Here is a 23,478-nt window from a genome sequence, read left to right as displayed (position 1 = left end):
GCTGGGCTCTGTCCAAGGGCAGACATCAACATGTAGTTCACCGTTGAGTCCCATCTTTGATGTTTCCCTTCCCAGTAAAGGTGCAAAGTGCTTGTCCACTACGACAATCTTGACTGAGAGATGGAGTCAACACTTCTCTTTTGGAACAATGATTGCTCCGTTGTACATTATGAAGTGTGAAGGCATTTCCTCAAGCTTGTTTCGCAGATAGCTTTTAGGAGTGGCATTCACCGATGCTCTGCTGACAACTTCGAATCTCATCTTCTCATTGTTCTATGTAATCTGAAGCGCAACAAAGATGCCATCATTTTCTTTTCTTAGCACACTACTTCCTCCTGGCTCGATTCTCTCTTGTGTACTGCTAACGTGCCTGCTCAGGATTTGTATTGCCTAGAAAAGTGGTTTTGTTAAGAGCAGTCTTGCTTCATTTTGTTAAAACGCTCTTTTTACAGCGAAAGCTATTATGAGATCAGAAGGGCCGTTTTTGGTGCCGTAGTTGTGCGCCGCCGCAGCCGGCGTCCGTAACCACAGTCGCGCAAAATAAGAAAAAATTAACATAAATATTCAGGATGGAACGAGGTTCGAACCTGCGCCCTCTGCGTGGGAGTTCAGTGTTCTACCTCAGAGACATGCCGGTTTTTTTGCTTTATTGCCCGTTTCTAGACACAAATTACATCAACAGGTACATAGAGGTTATAACGACAAATCGTGTCAGTCCTACTGGACGGACATCAATTTTAAAATACTTTGAGCACTTTCCAGGGTTCCACCCTCGACAAAAACTCAGGTGGAAACTCCTGCGCTTTCTTTAATTCAAGAAATTTCGACATGCGCTCTCGAGAGCACATTCTTGCGGTCCTTGCATCAGCCATGCCGGTGCTTGAAATTGCTTTGCAAAAAGACCCTATACAGGCTTCATGTCGGGAATGAACCAGATTAATATATGTAATGTAGTGTGATAGAAGAGTAAAATAACAACGAGGCGTCACACAACGCGAATTTTGTAACCAGGAGTCGCACAATGCGAATTGCGCAATGAGTGGGTCGTTGGATGCTTCCAACACATTACAAAGGGCTCTGCCATAATTCTTTATTGGCGTCAGGCACAGCATCAACAACGTGCACATAATGCCATGCCGGTGTTTAGCGGGCGTCACGGTTCTCCGCAGAATGATGAAAAATTGCATAGTGCCTGCTTGCTTACTTCACGAAAATTACGATGATAAGTGCAATTCTCTTGGTTGCCAAGGAAGCCCATGAGGCGGATCCCATGATCGATTTCCTCAGCGTCTCAATTAAGTTAATTCCCCCTCTCTTTTTTTCTCACGTTAACGTAAGTTCTAAAGCGTGGTGGGAGAGTTAAATAACGAGCGGGCGTCACACAATGCTAATTACTTAACTAGTTGATCTTTTAAAGCTTCCAACCAATTACAAAGGGTTCAGTCATATTTCTTCATTGTCATCAACCGTCGTATTAACAAAGTGCACACAATGCCTTACAGATGGTACCTCGCTTCTCCGCAGAATGACGAATAATATCACGGTGGGTGCTTCCCAACTTGCTGGTGTACTTGTATTAGTCGCCGCAAGATAGTTTCTAACGGGCTCTAGAAATGCCGCTCTTGCAGCTTCCGCTGTGACTGTGCTGCGCTTTCGCGTAGGCCTGGCATTGTTTTGTAAAAACATGTGCATTTTCACAGTACCTGCTCAATCAGAGGAAATCGCTGCTGCGTGTTGCTTGTGCTTGGTTACCTTGACGACGTGCAAAGGGTATGTCTCTTCCTTGGACACGCTGGCATCCTGTCTGAATGCTTCTATTTGACACGTGAGCGTTTCATGGGTTAGGTACTTTTGCAGATGTTTACAAGGTTGGGTCCTCTAGTTTCAGCACTTTCATGTATACATCTTTATTGTTCAACCTGAAAATGACTTGGTCGTGGATCATCTTGGCTCGCTGACCTTTGTAGTTACAGTCTCGTCTTTGCCTTGAGCTCAGTGAGAAATGCGCTGAATGATTACCCCGGCTTTGATTCCTGTATGGTAATAGGTATTGTGCGTAGACCTGATTTCTTCTGGGCGCCAAGTAGCCATTGAATTACTGTACCACTGTGTCGACTACCATTTTAGTTTCTGGAACTGTCAGTGTTGGCACATCCAAATCCTTGTTTTACACATTGATGACACCAGATCCTGCAATAGTCACAGCAGTGCAACCTTATGTTAATCTGACTTGTCCTTTTGACCATTTGCTGTCATGTATATTTGAAGTGCTGTTTTAAGGACTTCCAGTTGCCTTGAAGGTGTCCTGTGAGACACATCTCTGATGGCTTAATCGTCATGTTGCTCACCATTATTTAACTCGGGCAACGTTGTCACAACAGTTCTCGCGCTGCATAGCCATGGAGTTTGCTCATTCGAAATGCGCCATGGTATTGATTGCTACTTGGCGGCTCTTCTTATTTCCTTGTGAGCCGTTTCCCACTATCTGGCACCTTCAGTTGCGTTTTAATACTAAAACGGACCCAGAATGTGTCGGGAGGCAAAACTAGCTGCGACACGATGCCAAAGTGATGGCCTGCCCCGATGATGCTGAATGTTAAAGCAAAAGAGAAAACACATATTGCAACATAGCAGTGTTATATTTACGACCGCACAGTACTTGTTAACATGGACAGGCATCTGTATTCTACAAGTCTGTAGGCATACCTGTTGAGAGAAAGCCTAGAGCAGGCCTTTTATTGCCTGAAAACTTGGTGTCTGAACCCCTTTGACAAGGTCATAAAATGCTGAATGTTGCTGGTAATTTTTTTACACATGTGAATTTACTGTGTTTTCTGCATTTGGATAAATATATAAAAGGGCAACATTGGCTACAGCTGCATGTGATCCATAGAAAGATTGGAGTGTGAAAAACACAGACAGAAATGCTGAGCTCTAACTCTTGTCTGTGTTGTGCGTGCTTCTTCAGTCGTTTATTAAACCGCACCAACTAGTCATTGTCAACCTTTATTCAAATATGAGCATACAGAAAAGTCGAAAAGGTTGCCATTTGTGTTATTCGACGTTTCAGAGAATATTTTCTCTACGTGGCCACTACGTTAACTTTTAAACATTGGCTTGATGTCTATATAGACCGCTGATGTCAGGTGATCATTCGATTGTTGTTGCAACATTAACAACACAACGTTAAGGCAACGTAGCACCAGTAACGTTAATAGAATGTTATGTTTCACTGTCTAACGTTGCCTCACATTAGTTACATTCAAACAACATCACTCAAATTTCTGCGTCACTTGGGTATATCCTCGTATCCCAGTTTCATGCTTACGCGACCACGATCGCATCGCAGTCGTCTAAGAGCTCGGTATACACGTGATCGATTATACAGGGAAGAGCACCGGTAATGCCTCACACATTGGAGGTCTGGGAGCGTGAAAAGTGAACAAGAATGATCACTTCTTATATTTATTCCTGGAAACGTGCTTAGTTATTTGAGCAATACTATAGTCTTGTAACGACGTAGTTACGCTTCACACTGCTGTGGTGATTCAAATTTTTTTTCGTTTTTCAGCTCGCACAGCCGACAGAAAGAGTTGCAAAACCATTCATACGTACCAGTGAGGCATGTGCGTACGCGTCTTAGTTATAGATACTGTGAGCTAAAACTCTATGATGACCCCTCTTGCCGGGCTCTCGTATCCTCAACATTTAGAGAATGAATAGCTCACCCAAAGGAAACAAAAAAGATGGTTGATCCCCCTGTCATAGAAATCGGTATAACATGAAAATGAAACCTTCCGTCACAGAAGTAGTTGATTGCTTTAGTGCACTCGTATATCAGAGCTTGTATAATATCTGTGGTTGTTTAGCAGATGTAGCACCGTCTTATGTGGACGGACTCACGTTGACGCCTATTGGTACATCTCCGCACCTACGACTAACGCCCATGATCATAATTTAACCCTTGCGGTAGCTCAAGTTCTTAACATGGACACTGCATATTGTGAATCCCGCGCAAATATGGCATTACAAGCACATATTAAACACTGATACTCGATATGCACTCCTCCAAAGCGTCGTGAAACGCGGTGAAATGCTTCGTGCGTTGTGTCTTCCGTCTAGCCTGGCAGGTAATTCTCACAGGACGAGCAGGGAATGTGGTGCGACAGCCAGGCGAGCGTCGGAGGGCTATTTTTCGATATGGATAAATGCTATGAGCGAAGCTTGGGCTAAAGCCACCACCTCACGGTGTGTTAAACGAAATTACACTTCTATTGGTAACCCGCCAAATGGGACGGTCGTAGCAGCGGTGTATTTTTTTTTTTGATTTGCGAGCCTGGTGGCACACATGTCACCACCCCGTTATAAAGGGGACGCTCATAGTATCCGTCCATCCATCGATGCAAGAGCAATGTGAAAGATAAAAGGCGCGGTAAAAGGCGATAAAAGGCGTGTGAAAGATAAAAGGCGCGTTCATGTAGCCTCCATTATGTGTTTGGCGTTCATTAAGGTGTTGTGCTGGGCCAGTTGGTGCAACATATTGTAGATTGTATGAGCGGGAACAGCAGGAATAGAAGTCAAGTTCTTTCCTTCTATGCCTGCTGTTTCCGCTCATACAATCTACAATACAATGTGTTCAGCAGTATCCCAGCGGGCAAAACGCCCGCAAGCCATCGTCGCGGACCCAGAGGTCATGTGTTCAACCCCTGTCAACGGAACTTTTTCTTATAGTTTTTTCTTTGCCATTTGATGGCGGTCAATTCACTGACGTATTTCCGTGACGGAAATACGTCACAAAAATCTTGGTGCACCCCGGCATAAACCACTTCTGTGTTAAAACGACGAGACAATGAAAGATCAAGCCAACTCGGGAATGCATGGTCAATTGACCCAGAAAAAACCGCAGCGCTCGCTGCTGGAATGACTCTAGCGTAGAGTTAGCTCTAGCGTGGATGCCCTGGCGTCACTGAGAGTAAATAAGAAAGGCGGGGCGTGTTTTTATCTACCGAGTGAGGTTGCATTTTGTACCGGAAATTATGTTAGTGTGCGTGTGTACGCGCGCACGGACAGAATAGGCGGCTCGTTCGGTCCGAGTAATAATCCTTGCGCTGAGCGCGACGAAGGTCGTCCGCTGAAAAAGAGAGAAGGGGGGGGGGGGCGAGTAGAAGCAACAGGTGAGGCAAGCGTGACCACGCAGGTGTGTCACTGGGTACACCGACACAGCTTGCGCGTCCCGGCTCCTCGTGCTCGCTAGTGAGAAGTCAAAGAGCGAATAAAGTGTCCGACGCACGGTTCTGAACTTTATGCAAGAGCACGATACTCGCAGACTCAACGCCTACATCAAAATTTTAGTATAACGACTTGTATGCGCAATTACTCGAGATAACCACGTCAGGTCGCGACAAATCTGGTCTCTAAAGGTAATCTTGGGGCTGATTTACGAATTCGAGTAGAAATCACGGCAATATGACTCAAATTGGAGACGGTGGAAACGAAAGAATGTGCGTTACTTAGCCCTAAATTGTCCTATTGTAATTAGTGAGTACTGTATACATGCGAGCTCGTATTGACGATTGAAGTATTCACTATTTAAATAGCGCTAGAAGAACATTTATGATTTTTATTATTACGAATTCGAAAGCCTTTCCTATCCGATTCACGCGCTCGGCTTTAGGGCTTACTGTTCGAAGTTGCTGAATAGTCGTTTCTGTTGAAATTAACGGAGCCCCGAACCACCACCTCTCGAAGTTAAAAGGTGCCTCCCTGAAATGTATCACCTAAAAGAATTTAAAAAGAAAAAAATCACAGCATATCCACGGAGTAAATGATGATGATTGGGCGAAGCTGCGAAATTTCATCGGTAAACCGTGAATCTCCGGTGAATTCTGCCCAGTACATCATCATCGACGTGAGATCGGGCGCGTTTATACTAAAGGTTCGATGAGTTATGACGACTTGCAGCTCACTTTAATTTTACATGTACGCTGTGAATTTTCATTGTTTAGAAAACCATTGCCTTAGAAAACATCTGGCGTCTTTCGTTAAGCAGCTGGCGTCTTTTCGTTTTGCTTTAGAAACATCTGGCGTTCTTTCGTTTTGCTTTTACAAAACATCTGGCGTCTTTCGTTGGTTTATTTCATCAATGAACGGCGTTTTGAACAAAATTTTTATTGTTTAATCACGCACAGGAGAAATCTCACCAGGCACTACCTTGGAGGTAAACAATGGCTGCTAATGGGAATGAGAGACAGAAGAAGTCGGCTTTTAGCTAACACTTACACTTCTACTTCTACTAACGTTTCCTACTGGAACATGCCAATCGCTGCTAATGGGGAATGAGACAGAAGAATTCGGCTTTTAGTTAACGCGCACGCTGCGAATTTTTTATTGTTCAACAACGCACAGGAAAAATCTCCCACCGGCACCACCTTGGAGGTCAAAGCGTAAGACTGGTTACGCACTACGACTACTAGGACTACGACTAGGGGACGAACGGTTGCCGCCTTAAGGAGCTTCGCCCCTAAAAATGTCACAGTTTCGACTCAAGGGCGAAGCAATGAATGCGATAGCAAGAAATGCGAATGCCACAGGAAGGCCGGCAAGCAGCTAGAAACTTGCTACGCACTGCTCAAACACAAGGACACGGGAAAATAAAACATATAAGGCGAGTGCGAACTAACAAATGGCACAGCTCGAGACTTGCAGCGGGCTGCAGAGACGCATAGAAGAACTCAAGAAACTAACACGCAGGTATACATAGGGCGAGCGCGAACTGTCACAGTTGTCACTTCAACTAACTGCGGCTTCTTTGGCTCTTCAAGCTAGCAGATCACTCATTTTGCAAATGCGGCCGCTGAAGCGAGCAAAGTGACCGTCGTGTGGTCTATACTTTCAACGCAGACTTTGCTGGAAGCACAAGACGTACAAAACTCTACCTCAAGAGATAATCGTGCGAGCACGGTCGACCACACCCTGTATGTCAAAATACAATTCGAAGGTGCACATCCGAACTCTGGCGGAACACTAGAGAGTTTTAGAATTGTGGACCCAAGAAATTTGGGAGCGGCCAGGAATCATGCGCAGAACGCAAGCCACACTCGAATTCATGCGCTCATGTTGTTCCAAGACCCTGCAGCGCCTCCGTTTGGGCGGCCAACAAAACCGAAGAGCCCGCGACCTCAAGAGAAGAAATAAAGACAGGTGCTTGGCAGGACACGGCTCGCGTTGCCTACGAGCGTCTATTGTTGGCACTAAGAAACAACGTCATTTGGCTCTAGTTGGTACATATTCCTGAGGCTAAATTTACAGTGCAAACGCACTTCTTTGTACTTCTTACTTCTTCATTACTTCTATCAAACTAGAGCACGCGACGTAGTAGAGCGAGCGCCGCATGCTACAGTTGGCTATGCTATGTGTGGTTTTGCCTGCGTTACTATCATCATCAAGGCGCTCGAAGAACTAGAGGAAGAAGACTTCTCTTTCGCGCGAGCGTGCGCTGAGATGCTTATACTTTACCTGCGTAACGTGTGCTTGTGTTCTACCGCTAGTATCAAAGAGACCGAATGAGACATGGCGTCATTGAAATACCCTTTTTGTCTGTTAGATTTTCTAATGAGTATCTGTTCTCAGTGACACGTAAAAAGCTGTACAAAGATGTGTGTGATGCAATTTTACCTGTCCCTCTGTACAGGGCCATACACAATAGAGGCTACGGGCAGGATGTGCTAAAAGGGTTAAAAGAATGCAAGTGGCGCCTTCCACGAAGTCCTTCTTTTTTAAGCATCACACAGGCACATTGCATGTCAAGGTATTCCTTGAGGAGCCTGGTTTTTTTCTTACCTTGGGTCTCAGACTGCCTTATCTGTAATAAGCCAGAAACTATTGACCATGTTTTCTTACATTGTTGGGAGGGCGTGTACTTGTGGTATGTATTACAGAGGACAATCATTATAGATTTCAAAACAGGAGAAAGTGCCTCAGATCAGGCTGGCCGACGTTTCGATAGGGGACCTATCTTTGTCAAAGGCGCCTTGTCATCCCTGGCGTGTTAGTTTTATGGGGTTAGTGATGACGTCATGTCAGCGGCGGCGCGTCTGTTGCTGTTGGTAATTGATGCCTGGAAAGAGAGAAACTCGAAAGCAGAGGAGTAAAGCCCTTGCCACATTTCAAGAGAGTTTGCAAACACGTTCGGGTCTGCCATGTCAGAGTTAAAGGTAGCTGCAAAGAAAGAAAAAAAAAAGAAAAAAAAGAAAAAAAAGGGGGGGGGCGGTTACAACCAAGCGAGAGGGCGAGTGCAGCCATCACAAAGAGCTGCAGAAGGTGGTGAGGAAGGGAACTACAGGCGGGGAGCAAAACAGGGCGGCTTCCGTTTAAATTCTAAAAAGAGACAGGGCGTGCAAACACGGACAAAAGAAAGAGATCAGGACACCACAAACGCCGACTAACAACCGTGTTTGCACGCCCTGTCTCTTTTTAGAATGAATACGTACCAACTAGCTCAGCTCTCTGTTATTCTAAGCTTCATTCCGTTTAAATGTCCGCCAAGGATCTGCAGAAGGTGGTGGGGAAGGCAGCTACAGACGACAAAAAAAAAAGAAAAAGGAAGGTACTCGGGCGGCGTACGTTTAAAATGCCGCCTGCCTACTTTAAGTGATATTGAAAGGGTTGCCTGAAAAGCAAGCTCCTGCTTAATGGGTGAAGTAATTGGCTGGCATATGCATCCAGTGTCGTCGGTGGCTTCCGAAAATTGGGCGCCCGTCAACTAAGAGGGAAAAAAAAAAAGTTGAAAGGAACGAGGGGCGGCCGGGGGGGAACAATCGGAATAAGACTCGTAGAACTTCCTGAGAAAGCGAGGGCTGTGACAATGCTGGCCAGAAGCGGCCTTTGGAGCGCGGAAAGGGGGAAGGAAACCGTGGTTCGGATTCACTAGAAAATGAAAACATCTTAAGAGAATAATATCTACACGTATGTGCACATTTATACATGCAAGGTTAAGAGATATTAAAAAAGAATATTGATAGTGTATTATGGGAGCTGGTCGGGATTTTATTTTGCGAATAGGTTAAGGTTTTTGAAAGCTGAGCGTACTTCATGTCTCTTAATATTATAGGAATCATGCTATGGCTTTTAACGATTCCAAATTACCACGAGCTAGATTTATTCCTGATGGGTGTAGGGATTGAAATTTGTGTATCAAATACGATTCCATGTATTTCCTCTCACGTGGTGACCGGAAGTTTGTTTGTAGAATGTAAAGTTTGGCTTGATCGAATTGTGGTCTTGTTGATTGAAGTGGCTGGCTACTGCTTTTGGTAAGTTGTGCTTTGTGTCTGCGCGGTGGCCGTTCAGTCTTACATGAATTGGTTGTCCAGTTTCGCCTATGTACTGTTTTTTACAGGTGGCACACTCAATGCAGTAGATCAGGTTGTTTGAGGTGCACGTGAAGTTCGATGTTACCTTGTGAAGGTAATCGGATGCTGTGCTTTTTACGTTGGTGGCTGGCTGTATATGTTTGCACGTAGAACATCTTGGACGCCCACAGGGTCCAGACGTTGGTGTAGTTTTTGTTGCGAGTTTGCATGTACGAGCATATCTTTAAAATTGGCGTTGCGTCTGTAGGCAACCTTAGGCGGTTCGGGGAAGATTTTTTTAAGTTTCTGGTTGGTTGTTAGAATCGGATAGTATTTTGCGAGGATGTTGTTTATGTTCGGAAGTGCGTTGGAAAATTTTGTAGTGAGAAGAGGCGTTGTTGTTGTTGTGGTTTTAGGGCGTGGTTTGAGTGTCTCAGTGCGATCTAGTTTTAGTGCGTCCGTGTAAGCCTTATGAAGGAACGCATTTGGATGGCTTCTGTTTGCTAGTGTTTCTTTTAGGGTAGTAAGTCTGTTTACGTAATCCTGATCCTCTACGCATATGCGACGTAACCTTGTTGCTTGGCTCCTGAAAATGCCCTGTTTACAATGTTTTGGGTGATGGCTAGTATAATCTAGGTATTGTTGCTTGTCAAATGGTTTCTTATACAGCGTAGTCTTTAATATACCATTCTCAAGATATATGGTTGTGTCAAGAAAGTTGATGCTCTCAGCTGAGGTCTCGGACGTGAACTTTATCGTTGGATGAAAGGAGTTTAGGAACGATGTAAATTTAGCTAGATTGTCCCTGCCGTGACCCCATATTATAAGTATGTCATCAATGTACCGAAGGTATGTGTGGGGTTTGTCTGCGCAGCGAGCCAGGAAGTCTGTTTCCAGAATTCCCATGAATATGTTTGCATAAGTGGGTGCGAATGGGGTGCCCATGCTTGTTCCTTGTATTTGAAGGTAGTAATTTTCTTCAAATTCAAAATAGTTGTGTGATAGTACTAGTTCGAGTAATGATAAATATACTTCAGTAGAATGCTGTACATTATGTTGATTTAAAGTTTGCTTTATTGAGGTTAGGCCCTCTGGGATCGGGATATTCGTGTATAAAGCGGTAACGTCTAGTGTGACGAGGATGGCGTTTTGCGGTAGTGTGCCTTTGCTGTTAATCTCTTCTATTATTCGCAGTAGGTGTGGGGTGTCCTGTACAAATGACGGGAATGTCTTCGGAATGTCCCCGAGAAAGTGGTTAAGGAATTCGGAGAGGCTCTCGGTTGGGGTGTTGTTATTTGATACTATTGGGCGCCCTGGAATATTGGCAGTGTATAATTCGGTGGATGGTACTTTGTGAATTTTGGGGAGGAGGTAAAACCGCCCTGCTGCTTTGTTGTTTGGTTTCAGAAACTTGAATTCTGATGGAGTTATTAATTCATCAGCAAGGAGGGATCTAAGTGTGTTAGTGATTGTGAGTGTGTATTGTTCTGTTGGATCGCTGTCTAGTTTGCGGTAGTGTTCTGGGTTATTGAGTTGTCTGTAAGCCTCGTGCTTGTACTTCTGTGTTGGCCAAATGACTATGCTTCCTCCCTTATCGGCTTCCTTGATGATAATGTCTTCGCGCGACTTGAGGTTAGAGATGATGCGACTCTCCGAATAAGTCATGTTCCTAGGCTTTTTAGATGATTTCGATTGATTAATGATTTCTGTAGTGATAGCTTTAAGATATAAGTCGAGTTCAATTGCCTGTTCTGGTTCGGGAGTCCAAGTAGACTGAGCCCTGAGCGTTGTAGTACCTGTTTCTGCTCCATCGTTATCTGCAAAAAAGTGTCTAATGCGCATTCTTCGTGAAAATTCTGTGAGGTCTCTGTGGAGTTCGAATTCATCTATTGTGTTGTTGGTTGGACAAAAGACAAAAGCAATCAAGAAAGAATTTCCGTTAAATCCATATGGTACCAGGTTTCTCCCAATAGATAATGATCATGGATTGCCGTTAGACCTAATAATGTTAACAGGCCTTCACTGTTAATGGCGGGCGCGTATGGCGGGATTTTATTGCGATCCAGATGCACGGCCCGCACGGATGCATTTTCGTGAGTGTTGACCAAGTTTGTGGAACTCCAGAAAGCTCAGGAGTTTGTACCTGAGTGGTTGTCGAGGGTAGAACCCTTGACAGCGCTCAAGGAATTTTAAACTTGTGTCTGTCCAGTAGGACTGACACAACTTTGGTCTTTCTTTCACGTCCTTATTGCTTGATGTACATGTCTAATAACAGGCAATATAGCAAAAAAAGAGACATGGCGTCATTGTCTAAGGCAGCAAGCTGCGGAGCGAAGGTCGCAGGTTCGAAACCCCGGTCAAGCACTTAGGGATTTTTTTTTGTTCTGAACTATTTTTATTTCTTGCCTTTACTTATATATACATACATATACATATCCGGGGCATGACGGTGACGGTGACGGCAAAAATCCACGAGAGTGTCCCTATAATTGCTATCGCAATAAAATCTTAATAATATAATTACCTAAGGCCTCCTCTAAACGTTTGTCGATCTTCCTAAGGTATAAATCAAGAAGAAACGAAGCAACCTTAGAATCAATGCAAATTCCTGATTTCTGCACATAAATGCCTTCCTTCGAACCTACAAGCGTCAACTTTAAATACATGAAAATCATTTCTAGAAAAGCATCCGTAGACACACCGCAGTTGTCAGTGTAAACCGTTTCCTGCACTTGTTCATTAATAGAATACTCAACACATTTTAATAACCCTTCATGCAGCAAAGAGTAATAAAGATCTTCGATGTACATGCCAAAGGCTTTACAATCACCAGGGTTCTTCTTTGAGAGAAACTTTGCTAGCGCCTGAGAATTGGGCATGGGAATAGGGTCTGAAAAACTCAGTTAGGTTAAAGGAGTACTGACACGATTTTAAGACATCGCAAATAGGATGTTTTTTGTTTCCTTCATATGCGGTGTCAACGCTCTCCACACGCCGGAGTAGGAGAACACGTACAAAATATTTTAATTTGTCTTTGAAGTTTTCGTTGCTGAGCATCTGCAAGACAGCCCCACTGTAATTGATATTATCCCGACGAGTCAACACAATTCCCCCGAGTTTGCGAGTTCTGCGTCCTACATGCAGCCTAAATCACAGAAATCACTGTCAGAGTCCCTGGACGACAATTCACTCACCTTTGTTTATGTGCACCACGAGCAGATAACGGAATATGCCGCGAGTACGGCACGAGTTTCTGTATTCCCGTGACGTCACACTGCTATGAAACGTCATTGAAAAGCCATCCCCTCGATATCGAAATCGAGAGTGTCTTTTTAAGGTAGCGGTAATTAAATATATTCCATGCATTCCCAGGCGTCACAATACTCGTGTTAGGTTACTCGACACCAGTATATTATTTTAAAGCAACAATCCGAAATTTTATTAAATTCGAGTCAGTACTCCTTTAAGCTGTTCTGCAAGTAACTAGAAACAGCGATTTGCCAAGTGTCTTTTTCAGAAACAATAGCTCGAAAAGGAATCTCGTTCTTATGCCTTTTCGATGAAAAAAACAATTCTAAACTGAGCGATTTAGCCTTCTTGACATTACACGCTATTCTTTCAAGATTGTCTTAAAAAAAGGTTGACAGCACGCTGCCTAACTGCCGATCGTTCAAGCTTTTCCTGCCTAAAATTCTTTTTGTGTCATGACATTTTTTGTCAAGACGGTCGAAAATATCAATAGGAAGGTTGTTAACCACAGTTTCAACCACTCCTGAGAAAGCAAAACCTTGAGCATAATGCGAGGAGGGCTATCGGCATCGCTATCACTTCACTGCGTTGCTGGAGGACATGCACGTACACTTAAGTGGCTTTATGAGATCGAAAAATACTGTTAATAAAACAACCACGCGCTCTTGGAATTAACCGCTGCCACTACAAACACTACGAAGTGTGGGCTTTCTAGAGCTCCGTAAAAAAACTGGGTCGAGAAAAATCGGTTGTCGGTCCCATTGAGCCGGTAAAGATGAAACATTATTGGATGAACTTAGATAAAAAAATCACGCCATATCCACAGAATGAATGATGATAAGTGGGCGAAGCTCGAGAGGGGGAGATCATCGGTAAACCCTAACTCTCCCGTGAAAGTTAGATCATTACATCATTAGAAAGACGTAAGCCTGTGCGTATATTATACAAAATCAACTTTTATTTTGTTCTTGTTTGTTGTTTCGTTTCTTCGTTTGTTCTCTTCATTTCGTCGTTGTCAAGGCGGCTGGATTGCGAGGTCCCTTCATTATGACGGCTTTATGGTCCGTGAAATGAAGCGAGAGAGGTTCTTGTACTGGCTGCAGTGGGAAGTTTGCAAACACTAAGTCTATGCACGTCCCTCAGATCGTGGTAGGTTGCATATGGATACATCTGAGTGCGTATTTGGAAAGCATGTGCTGCACGATCCAGTCATTGGCAATGAGGTCCACGTTGCAGTCCCCAACCAGCACAAACGGACGGTTCTTGTACTTGTTGTCGTAGTCACGTAACGCAGCGTCTATAAACGACTCGACGTCCCCGATAGACAGGTTAGGTGCGAGGTACACGGTCATGACGGCGACTAGCAGACGGCGACTGAATCGGTGGACCGGTGTTTCGACACGTGGTGGCGATTCCGGGCTCGATTGTCGGCTCCGCGATGTAGTGCGAAGCATGAAGCTTACCCCGCACCTCCACCAGTGTAACGACGTGGGATCGACGAGGACACGGAGCACGACAAACAAACACGCTTGATCGATCAGTGAAAGAACTGCAACGTCTTCTTCGTCCCTGCGCTGGGCCAAGAACACTCGCGCTGCTTCGTCGCCATCACCACTGGCACATACGCGCGGCATAGGCGGTCACGTACGAGCTAGGAGGGACAGACCCACGGCTTCAGGAGCTTCGCCCCTAAAAGAATCACAGTGAGATTTCAACGACATCGGCGCACACAGTCGTCGCTCGTCGAAAAGCTGTTCAGGGGTAAGGCGCGTCGGCATTTATAGACGTGGTATCGAACATTCCAGTGTCATCGCTGGTCGCCCCGTTAGTTCCAAAAGAAACTCTGCTGTTCAGGTTGCGCACAATCTTATCAGAAGAGCTTAAAATAATCTGGGAGGTTCCCAGACATTCCAGCGTGGCATGCCCAAGGAAATCGTTACACATGTAACAGACCAGTTACATAAAGTCAGAAAATGAGGCGCGCTTGACTCTATTCACACAGGGACAGTGGCGTAGTCAGGGGTGGCACACTGGGACCGTGCACCCCGACCCCCGTAATTTTTGTCTCCCATGGAATATAGAGCACAAAAAACACTCGGCCACTTACGAAACAAATTTTTGCCTAGGCCACTGCACAGGGGTGTTCTGGAGATATTGCCCCTCTGCCAGTTCCACCTACAAATTGAAACCATGGATCATTATTAGGGCGAAGGCCTTAGATGCCTCATCAAGCAAAAAAATTGTCCGGCGTCACCCGTCGGCATCTCCCGTCGGTGGCGTCCACATGAGTCATGCAAACAATCATCATCACGTGATGACGTCATCATGGCGTCACTTATCGCCGAAGTTTGGAACGCCACGTAAGGTATCTTCACATGATGACCTCATCATATTACCTCATAGCTTGGTCAAAGGTGATGGAACGATCACGGAGGCAGTGGAATACCAGGTGAGGTGCCTTCGATCCTGGAGGCAGTGGAAAACCATGTTAGATGCAGAACGTTTTCGGAGGGTTGCCGGGCAGGATCAATACACTGACTGAGAAGAACACGAAGACGACTGTCGCCTTCCAGTCGTCTTAGGTGAGTGCATAAGGGTTCATGTGACTATCTTTTTATTATGTGGCCGATATATATCGTTTAGGAAAATATTTTTCGAAATGCCACTCGCTAAACTTGGGTTCAACTTAACGGAACCGACAACTGAGTTTTCTCGACCCATTTTTGTACGGTGCGACAGAAAGATCACCCTTCGCAGCGTTTGTAGCTGCAGCAGTTAATGCTTTATTTAGAGCTTTTCAACTCTTTTTGAAAATACCAAGCTGTTATGAATGAAACGATGTTGTATTATACTCCTTTCCTGTATTTGTATCGCGTTGTGTGCACACGCGTCCAAGGTTGCCTGCGCCTGTGCCATGGGTGGCTTGTCACGGCGTCGTTACTCTCTCGATGCACGAGCAAAGCCCAGTCATCAAAAACGTCACTACGCATATGCGAGGCCGCGCCGTGTAGCAGCGCGCGTCATTTCTGAGACGAAGTGTAGGTAGCAAAACTATGTCACTCCAAAATCTTAGCGACACGGAAATTGCGTGAACGGAATTGCTTGAGCACACAGAAAAGTTGCTCACGCGAAGGCAGAGCCACTTAACTGCATACAAATAACGCAAGCCTATATGTACATTTTTAGGGTGTAATACCTTTTAATATAAAGAAACAGATAGAATTTCAATACTCACAAAAATCGTAAACCGTGTACAGCAATCAACGGTCACGTGGCCTGGTACATCGGAACGTTCATGTTCTGCCCGCCAGAGACACCACAGGTCATTTTTCGCGACTTTCAAATAAGAAATAAAAATGTAAAGCCATCTCTCACTAATAAAACAGGGTTGCTCTAATTCAATGCGACGGACAATCTTTCCATCAGTGGAGTCATTTCATGTTCTGGGAAGTTTTCGGTCCCTTTAAAGGAGTATATATTGACAGAAAAATTTTTGCATGCCGTGTTTTTGCTGCAATGTGTTGCTGGGGGCCTGTTATTCATGGCACGGCACATCGCTTGCTGCAGAGCGCGACAGAAAATAATTACAGACTCCTGATTACCGACCAGTGTCAGTCTCGGTTTCAAAAACGACAAGCCTCCGGCTGCAACTATCCCCACATGCGGGTGCAGCGCTCGATCACGTCAGCACACAGAACTGAGAAGCACTTCCGCGCGGTTCGCGAGCAGCAGCCGAGAAGTACGCTGCTGGAGCAAACGCGGCAAGAACATGGCGGCAATGACGTCATCCATACCTTGTTGTAGCGTGGTCACGTGATGGAAGTAGGGGGTCAACAAGGGTAACTGTCATGTGTAAATAGCGCGAAAACGTCGGCGCGGACCACCGAGCACGGAGGGAAGAAAAAGAAGAGCGCGGTGGCACGGCCTGCCGCGTGAAGCTCGCCTGCTCGGTTGTTCGCCTGCTCTTGGGGTAGTGGCCAAGAATTGAGTAGCTGCTTTTTAGGTTTTTTGTGCAGATCAGACCGGACAGGATGCCCTTTTCGTCTCCAGGACCAGGGACTTTCCTCTGGTCGGATTCCATTGCTCCCCAAGAGTTGCCAGTGGATCTTTTCTTGCGTAACGGCATCGCTTCTGTTCCTGTGGCTCTCGTCCCTACCAATGATGGCGTCATTCGAATGAAGAACCCGAAAGCGATCCAGACGGAATTGCGGTCGGTGACGGCCCATTTCCAGAGCATCACAGAGGTCCGTCAGTTCGGCAGAGGGGGTATAATCTGCTTTTCCCCAGACCAGTCCTGTGTGCAAGACCTTCTAAAGTGTTCGATGTTCGCATCCACTTCGGTGAGCGCATTCATTCCTCCACATTTAGCATGCACCAAAGGTCTAGTCCGTGGCGTAGACGTGAACATGACACCATCTGAAATACTAGAATTGTTCTCTCCAGCAGGTGTTATTTCGGTTTATCGGTGTGGACGTGTGGTAGACAAGAACAAAGTACCAACCGAGACTGTCATAGTAACATTTGCAGGGACAGTTCGGCCATCAGAAATTAAGGCATGGCCTCTAATTTACAAGGTAGAACCCCTTTCCCCTCGCCCTCTCCAATGTCTAAAGTGTTGGCGTTATGGGCACACCATAAGAGGTTGTAGGGTCTAATGTCAGGTGTCGAGTATGTGGGGAGGATCACAATTCTAGTGACTGTCAAAGTAAGGAAGAAAGTGTTGCCTTTGTAACGAAGCTCATGCTGCAGACTGTGCAAGCTGTGCCGCAAAGGCTCGTGAGCTGCAAATTCTCGAAATAGCAGAACGGAGGACGTTGCTCTCGCAGAGAAGCAATAGCTGAATTACAGACGAGATCACAAGGTTACGCTGGTGTACTGCTCGCCATATGCCATCAATGGAAGGGTCCTCTATCCGCTGCTATTGCTGAAGCGATCGACACGGCAATGGAAAAAGCGATGGAACGCCTTGCTGGGAAACTTTGCGAGTCTCTGGCCCAAATCATCACTAACCAGGTGGCACAGATAGTTAGCACAGCAGAAATGTTAGCTTAACACCTCAAAACAGTGACACTTCACGACCATCAAAGGAGGAGGTGTCGGTTATCTCATCTCAGGATACTCAGTCTGCAGGTACATCCGCCGTTGCCAGACAGTATCAAGGTGAAGATATAGATGACGTGCAGGCTCAGATGAGATGGAGATGGATCCACGATCGTTAAAACGCTCAAGATCCCCTTTGACTAAAAAAGGTACTTCGCCAACCCACTCAAAGACCAAGAAGTACCAGAAGGATAGCCTGACTAAAAGCGCTTTCTTAAAGAAAGCATTTTAAGCAAGGCAGTTACAGAGTCTATTTATATCAAAACCATAGGTTCACTCAAATTCTTCACTGGAATTGCCGATCAAATTCACTCAGCAGTAACTGATTTGGTGTACTTGGCATCGAAATTCACTCCAGATATTATTGCACTACAAGAAACCTGGCTTTCAATGCATCAGCCTTTTCAATTAAGTAGATTCAGATCTTTCCGGCTAGACCGACCATCGAAAGGCGGAGGTCTAGCGTTCTTTATCAATAATAGAATAAGCCTCAAGGCAAAAATTGCATATAAGCATATGACACCTGACAGCGAAATTTTTGCATTAGAAATAACTTTGCCAGGCTGCCTGCCTTCTTGTTGATAAATGCATACTTTCCTACAGGGGTACAAGATACTCGGTGTTTGGACTCTGCAGTTACATCTCGTGTAAAGTAAAATTCTGGTGGGGGATTTCAACTCCCATCATACGTGTTGGGGCTTTCGAACAGATAGCTGTGGCAAACGATTGGGGATTGGACAGTAGATACAGCCTGTCTTGCCTTAATTCGGAACGCCTACTTTTATTCGTGCGCGATCCCGTTCAGCCTTGGATTTAAGCTTTGTAAGTTCGTCTCTCACTAGTCTGTCATGGGCAGCCATGGACTGTGCCACCAACAGCGATCATTGCCAGTAATATTTGAGATTGTTTGTCCAGTAACTTCATCCTGTTCTCAGACTCGAGTATTTATAAATTATGGCAAATTTAAAAAGATCTAGAAAATGCGTTGACCCACATTCGGATGAGCGAGACGATATAAAAGCTATGAGGCTAAGTGCATTATTAAAAGGACGTACAAAAAAGCAGAATTTGTTGTTGAGTCTGCAAAGTCCATTTCCGGTAGTCCTTGGTGCAATTCAGATTGTACACGAGATTACCGTCGACGACAGGCAGCTTGGAAGAAGCTTATGTTAACCAGTCCCCCAAAATTGTCCGATTACAAATTTTACGCTGCAATATTTAAACGCACAGTTTCTTTAGCTAAAGAAGCTACGATAGGAAACACTATGATTACCTATCGAATCCTAAGAACAAAAAATCGCTGTTTAGGTTTATGAGATCACGAAAATTTTACCATCACCAAGTAATTAGACTGTGAAATTATGTCATCAGATGAAATGAAGAAATCTTGGAAGGCATAGCTAAAGGCCTGGAATGTAGATTTACATCAACTAAGTTATACAATTTGCAAGTACCAGCGCTAACGGTGGATTTTACTAAAGTTTCATTGGAATTAGGTCCAGTGATTCAAGATTTACCCTCGTCAGCTCCAGGTCCGGACGGAATTACGGTTGATATGATAAAGATATTATTCAAATTATCACCGTGTGACCTCATCAATACAATAAATTATTCGTTAAAAAATGCCTGGATTCCATATGATGGAAATTAGCTAAAATAATTCCGGTACAAAAAGACAAGGATTAGGCTATACCATAGAAAACATTCGACCTATTTCTCTTACTTCTAATATGGTAAAACTCATAGAGAGGGTGCTCCATAATAGAATTTCAATCTGGATGGCGGATAATTTATTGTTAAATCCAAATCAAATTGGCTTCAGAGCAGACTGTTCTATATGGGTGCACACGCCGATTTAGAAAAGCCGTATTCAACTTGCTCGAAAGAAGGCAACACGCAGCTTTGGTGACGTTAGATGTCGCCAAAGCGTATGATAGTGTGGAGCATTCAGTTTTATTGGACCACTTACAGAGGCGTAATTTCCCTCAATATATCATTGCGTGGTTGGGCGAATTTTGAGGGCAAGAGAATTTTATTGTTATAAGGACGGATGTGCATCATTAAAGTTCAAACAGACTCGCGGAGTCCCCCAAGGAGCAGTGTTGTCTCCAGTATTATTTAATGTATTAATGAGCTCAATCCCCAATTGCCAGGATGTGCAGGTATATGTTTATGCCGACGATATTGCATTCTTCGCGGCTGATAGTGATATTTATTCTCTATATCAGAAATTACAGAGATATATGAGTATGCTAGAGGTATGGCTAGAGACAATTTGCATGTCCTTAAATGTAAACAAAAGCGCATTGTTGATATTTCCAATCGCAGATCCAATTTCAATTTCAATATTCTATAAACAAGAGCCTATTCCGCAGGTTGAGTCGCTAAAATATTTGGGAATCATTTATAATGGGACACTAAACTGGACTCCACACATAGAGAGTATCGTACCTAAGGCACAACGTGCCTTAGGCATACTACGTAGGATGAGCAGCAGACGATATGGACTACGTAGGGACACACTTTTGATGGTCTATAAAATGTACATGCGCCCTATATTAGAATTTGGGTGTGTCTTGTTCTCGGGTGGCCCTGCGTACAAACTTAAGCCTCTGGTTATGCTGGAGCGAGAAGCCTTGCGATTGTGTCTGGGACTCCCTGGGTTTGTAGCAATCAACGTTCTGTATCAGGAAGCGCGCTTGCCAACATTGCCTTGTCGATTCCGAATCCTGACGGTGCAGACATTTTTAAAATTTTATAGCTTTCCGTTAAGACGATCCGAATATGCTTTTATAAATGAGCCAGACTCCTTTTTTCTTGCTCATTGGCCACGTTTTCGTACACCACAGATTATTTTTGTTCAGAAGCAGCTAGACCGGATAAACGTGAAGATTCGAGATGTGCCTGCAGCAAATGTGTCCAATCAAAATCTTAAGATAGAATTCGATGAGATTTTCCCCTCTAAGCCTAAATTTCAATCATACAGGGTATTAAATAGTCGGCTGCAAGATTATCTTACACACGCGAAAACAAAAAATATAGTAGCCACAGATGCTTCAGTAATTGACGAAAAGGCAGGCGTAGGTATTTACTCCCCTTCGCTTGGCTGGTCATTTTCATTAAGACTGCCGGATTTCACCCCTGTGTTTGAAGCGGAACTCTCGGCAATTATACTGGCGCTGCGAAAACTAGATTTGAACGACCATTGCGCAATAATAATAACAGATTCCCTGTCAGTATGTACATCTCTAACAATGTCATCAAAATCAATTGCCTTAAAAACGCTCCTTACGCTAGTGCCTCCACAATTGAAAATTTTGAAATTATTATGGGTACCTGGCCATTGTGGATTAGAAATAAATGAAATGGCCGACACACTAGCGAGAGCGGCATTGAACGGTCCAATAATTTCGGTCCTCCCTGAAGTAGCCAGCATAACTGCGATTAGGTATAGGAAATTTTCCCTTCGAGCAGACGCCATAGAATCAATAACTTCATGGACAGAATTTAGACATCTAAAATTTCCATGGAAAACTCAGTGGTGTCAAACTAGACAATTAGAAGTATTATTAACTAGATTACGATGCCGAGTGCCCCCGTTGAATCTATATGCACACAGGGCTCGTCTGGTGATATCTCCCCTCTGTCACTTTTGTTCAGAAATCGAATCGATAGAGCATTATTTTTTATCGTGTCGCCGCTATATATTACAAAGAAAAAGACTTCTTGAAACTCATTGTGCTAAGCTGGGAATAATTTTAACAATAGACACTATTCTCACCTTCGGTGCTTCGGATTTGGGCGTCAGACACAGGAATGTTTTTGATGCCGTAATTGCTTTCCTTCAGGAAACAAAACGAATGTGTTTTTAAGTTCTTAAATGCAAACCTGTTCAGATAATAGCAATGAATCAATAAGAAAAAAAAATCAATAAAAAAGAAGACGTTCGGTACCACAGTAATTTCATTATTCTAATTTCTAGTTAGGATGAGAAGTCTGGGCTGAATGTAGAAATAATTATTGCACTAGTTCTTTTTATGTGTGCTTGTCTTTTGTGTTAACTTAGTAGTTTTAAATCTTCATATCTACAATTCTTGGCCAATCCCCCAGAGTGGGTAAGAGCCATGAGTGGAGGATCATCATCATCATCATCACGGTGGCACGAGGCGCGCTCGCAGTGTTCGGGCCAGGGCGTGCAATTCTGAGCTCGGACGAGCGGGACGTTCTGCCGGCCGAGACGCGTGGGCACGGAGGACCACGGAGCCGGGCGAGGTCAAGGGTGGCCAAGGATCCAGGTGCCAGGGGTGGAGTTGCTGACTGCATCGAGGGTCGCCGAGCGGTGCCGAGCCGTACCGAGCGACGCGCCAGACTCAGACGTGGGCCGCGAGCCCATGAGCTGTTCCCCGAGCTGTACCTGACCGCCTGACCAAGGCGTGGATCACCGATGAATGAGCTGCCGCACCACAGCTGTGGCGAGCAGCATTCCAGCACGGCGCAGACGGTGCTGTGCTGGCCAGAACCCGCCCGTGGAACCGCTGCGCTCGGGTGGTGATCAGGACGTCGGAAACAAGGTCCGAGGTCGCGCTGGTCCCGGCATCTCCTAGACCCCGCCACCGCTGCTCGCAAGCCGTGAGACCACGGGACTCTTCCTCCTCGTGGGCTGGGTGGTCGTCCCGACCGCACCGACACCACCAACTTTTGATATCGTTTCATTTTGTACATAAATGTTTAAATACGTCTCGCTGTCTGTTTCCTGCGCTGCTGCACAATAGGGGAAGTGCTCGAACCGTCCTAAACATCACAGTAACCTTTGTTCATTTCATTTAAAATAACTTCCAAGCTATATTCGCTGTTGGTATTTTGTAGATGGTATACGCATGTTCACCGTAATCGATCGCGCAGGCTATCTAGGTCGCGAAATATTCGGTCAGTATCTTTTACCATCAAAAGAAAGAAGTTCTCACGTTACGAGCCTCGGTACTAGATTTCACCAACAAGGACGTCTTTGATGCCGTTTCTGGTTCTATACAAGCAACTACACGTATACGGCTTTGATTCACAGTTTTTAAAAATGTTCATCGTACATATGTTGAACAGGCAGTGGAAGGCATGGCTTGCGGACGACGAAAACAGCAGAGCTAAATGCTTGACCAAGCCCAGCGAGCCGCTCATGCCAGCGGAGCCCTGGACTGAGGACCTGAGCATAGCTGCTTGTTATTAGGAGCTTGCTGCTTATGCTCGGGGCTTGTCCATCGCCGTAGTAGCCGCTAGTTCTCATTGCTCCCACTAGCTTGGCGTAACACAGGTAAAGTATAGCCATCTCAGCATACGTTCGCGTGAAAGAGAAGTGTACTTCCTCTTGTTCTTCGAGCACCTTGATGATGATTGATATTAACGCAGGCAAAACGACATATAGCATAGCCAACTGTAGCATGCGGCGCTCGCTGCACTCTGGCGCGTGCTCTAGTTTGACAGGAGACCACTAGAGGGCCACAACTGCACGCTTCCTCTCTCTTTCGACAGTCGTCATTCAGTGCGCTTCGATAGTATTAACATGAACGAAGACAAGGCGGCGGAGCAGCGGTGAGAGCTCGCGAGGCCGAAGAGAAACGTCAGCGTCGTGCTGACCCCGAGATAAAAGCCCGCGAACCCGAAGCAGCGCGGAAGCGGCGGCAAGAGAACCTCGAAGAGGTACGGGCGCGGGGTGCAGCGGCCAGGCGACGAAAACGGTCGCTACCTGAAGTTGGTGGCGCTTACGCGCGCTTCAAGCGTGATTTCC

General features: G+C 45.1%; 1 pseudogene; it reads left to right on the top strand.

The window, feature by feature from the left end:
- LOC125758262 (uncharacterized) overlaps window positions 1-23,478 on the top strand; it is a 78,928-nt pseudogene that overhangs the window by 30,236 nt on the left and 25,214 nt on the right.

This window comes from Rhipicephalus sanguineus, chromosome 4 (genome assembly GCF_013339695.2).
Source record: "Rhipicephalus sanguineus isolate Rsan-2018 chromosome 4, BIME_Rsan_1.4, whole genome shotgun sequence".
In the NCBI taxonomy this organism is placed as follows: domain Eukaryota; kingdom Metazoa; phylum Arthropoda; class Arachnida; order Ixodida; family Ixodidae; genus Rhipicephalus; species Rhipicephalus sanguineus.
The sequence above is the reverse complement of the archived record's forward strand: the minus strand, read 5'-3'. Positions and strand labels throughout refer to the sequence as shown.